Genomic DNA, 3,858 nt, shown 5'->3' with positions numbered 1-3,858 from the left:
TCTAAGCAGAGGATGGCCCACTGGATAGTGGATGCCATCACCCTGGCTTATCAGGTGTGCCCTGCCCGTTCAGGTTGCGAGTTCACTTAACTAGAAGTGTTGCATCCTCCTGGGCGCTGGCTCGTGGGAGTGACCGACTGAAAGGGAACGTCTCGGTTACATATGGTAACCCTCGTTCCCTGAAGGAGGGAACGGAGATGTCACGTCCCGTCGCCACGGCTCAATAGTCCCGAAGTCACCCTACATCCCAAATAAAACAACAAATGCTTCAGTGATGGAAAAAAAAACACAACAGATTAAATAAGATTCACTTAGGACAACACAGGAATATCAGCATTGCTTAAAAAATATTAAAATAAACTCAGCTTAACAGAAAAGACCTCGCCTATCCACTCGCCAACCTACCTGATTAAGCCTGATTGATTTTCTGAAAAGCTCCTATATCTCGGAGCAAAGTAATACATAATTTCAATCATTTAAAATGACACTAAGAATGTAGAATGTAGGCCTCAGCATTTTTTTTTTTTGCTTTCACCGGCTCGGCTCCGAAGCGAAAACCTGAATATGCACTGCATCTGCTGCCGACTTATACTCACGCTGTGATCAGTGGCAGCTGGATGCAATAATCGCATGCCAATGTGCATTGGCTCGTTTAGTTTACACTCGAAGTAGATTGGTCTCTCTAAGCGAGATCCCCAATTCGTCGGTCATCCGACTTGACGTCTCCGTTCCCTCCTTCAGGGAACGAGGGTTACCATACGTAACCGAGACGGTATTACTGTAGGCTCCGTGAATGTGCATGTGTGCTCTTTTATCTTTGTATCTGCTTACAAAGAAATTATGGGAAATTCGATTTATTTGCTGACATCCTTAAAAGGTAAACATACTTGTGCGTGCACACACACACAAAAACCACTGCGATGGAAGTGTAGGTGTCCATCGGCGATTTTACAATTTAGTCCCTTCCACATCTGGGCCTGATATCCGGTTGTGTTAAAGGGATACAAATCACATATATACACACAGAAGCACTATGTTTACCCATGTTTCCGAGTAGAAAGTTGATCTGAGTCCGACACACACAACACACACACACACACTTCAAGTTTTCAACAAAGACAGACAACCTCTATTGGAATGTAACTATATTAATGTTTGGGTAAAAATCTAAATCAAAATAAAAACTACAGGAACATATGCAAACATACTTCAGAGCCTCACAATGTTCTTTAAAATGAATAGCTCACCCCAAAATAAAAATGTCATCATTTACTCACCTCCTTACTCACCCTTATAAAAATTATCTACTGTATGTTTCAATCCAAGTTGCAAACGGAATTCCTGCTGAAAATCTGAAAATCCCAAATCTAATTTTCTATCCCATGTTCAAGGTAACAAAATGGTCACTTCTGGAGCAAATTAGTGCCAAATTAAATGGAAATTAAAGTTATAGCCACTGAGGCTGTTGTAAATTGGTGAGCGACAGCATCAGACAGTTCTAGAGGGCAACAATAGCCAGTCATTTAGATGACCTTTTGATGGCATTACAGAAAGACCAGAGCAACATGTTTTCTTTTCTTATATAACCAAATTAATCAGTCACATGATTTGTTGAGACTGTCACATGACTGTTTAGACATGCATTAGGAATTTATTCAGTGTTTTTGTTTTGTTTTTTGAATATTTTACTTGCATCTTTGTTTCAGTACAGCATTTTTTAGCATTAATCCTAAAATTGGTATGTAAATACGTATGAAAACCTGACGCCAGACACTATTGTCAAGATTGAGAGTGGCATGTTATGACTGACTGTGTTTTATTGTGAATGAGATCTAGATATTATAGAAGAGGGGAAGATAACCGTTTCAGTAAATAATTTAAATTTTTATCAAATTTAGTATGCTTTTATGGTGCTTTATCCCACTTTTAGAGTTTTCACTGTAGGGAAAAGAGCAGCATGAACATTTATAAAAACGTCTACTTTTTTTTTCTGTGTTCCAGTCATGTTTGGAACGAGAGAGTACATGACAGTAATTAATTTTCTATTCTCTTACCAATACTAACTTACGCAAATATGCTTTCTGTTAGCACAGAGACATTGCTCTTAACTGGTGCAATATTTCTTTTTGAGATTAATATCTGGCGTCACATTAATGTTTAACAAGAAGGTCAACAGACTAGTAACGATGATCATTCTTGAAGAAAACCTACTGGATCAATGTCAAACTCCATCTATGTCATCCAAACCCTTCTGCGTTTGAGCAGATATAAGTTCAATCCATATTTTATCATCCTCTTATTTTCTATGAATAATCATTTTAATCTAAATGGATCCATCTCTGAAAGGACACATTGGTTGTGATGATTAATCACCACGCGGCCTGAAATAAATGAATTTACATATCTAGGAGCAAAGACATTATTTCTTTTGAGTTCGGCACACCTGGTCGGTACACCGCTGCCCACAGCACAACACACTGCAGGAAAGCGCAATAAAGCCAGGAGAGTTATGATTATCATCTCAGTCATAATGCCTGCGTCAGTAAGATGAATGCAGGCGAGGGAGCGTGGGGACACCGACTCTGCTTTTAATAAATCCCACATCACCGCTCGCCAAAGCTCGTCACCGCCACCATGACAACCGCATTTATTTTAGGACAGTTTGATAAATTAATTTGTTTTTATCGGATAAGAATACATCCAGGGCCGAATTGATCTTGACTGAGAAATGAAATGCAGCAGAGCAAGGCAAACTCTCCGGTTCGCTTTGTAGTTGTGAAGTGGTTTTGAAGTAGGTGTGCCGTAAAATTAAAATTGTTTTATTTTTTTTTTGGATAGAGATTGAAGGATTTTGTAACTTCAGTTGAAACAACTGACAAAAAAAATTTCAAGGAAATTAAAACTAAATATGTTTTTTGATTACTTAATAGGCAAAACTGTAGACCATAGAAATCTTATCTGAAGCAAAGACACCATATTTATTCTGATTCAACAGGCCTCGTTCTTGAAACTAGATTTAGATTTAAACATGCATTTGGCAGATTTTATCAAAAGCCACTTGCATTGTATTCAATAAGTACATTTTATGTTCATGTATTCCCTTAATCAGTTGAATCATTGTTAGCGTCATGCTCTTCTATCATTTGAGTGACAGTAAGGTCCAACTTAAATATTTTAATATGATATATATTATGTTTTATGAAATATTTACATATATTTACATGCTGTATAAGTGTTAATAGATCGTGACTATACTACAAATGAAAATGAAAATTAAGGACATACTATGAATATGTATAAACTTATACGTACAAACATTTACAATTTTTTTAAATATATTTTTTTAATAAAAACATTAAAAACTTTTTTTGTCCATAAAAATACTTTTGCAAATATTGTCCACAAATTTGTTCTGTTCGTGTTTCATGAATGCTTCTACAGTACATACATACATACATGCAAGCATACAAACATACAAACATACATACACACATACATACACACACACACACACACACACACACACACACACACACACATGCAAACATACATACATACATACATATACACACACACATACATACATACATGCAAGCATACAAACATACAAACATACATACATACATACACACACACACACACACACACACACACATGCAAACATACATACATACATACATATACACACACACATACATACATACATGCAAGCACACACACACACATACATACATACACACACATACATACACACACACACACATACATACACACACATACACACATACACACATACACACACATACACATATTCACACATATACATATATATATACACATATACATATATATATATAC

The sequence above is a fragment of the Sinocyclocheilus anshuiensis genome, unplaced genomic scaffold, assembly GCF_001515605.1.
Source record: "Sinocyclocheilus anshuiensis isolate Anshui unplaced genomic scaffold, SAMN03320099.WGS_v1.1 scaffold719, whole genome shotgun sequence".
NCBI lineage: Eukaryota > Metazoa > Chordata > Actinopteri > Cypriniformes > Cyprinidae > Sinocyclocheilus > Sinocyclocheilus anshuiensis.
The sequence above is the reverse complement of the archived record's forward strand: the minus strand, read 5'-3'. Positions refer to the sequence as shown.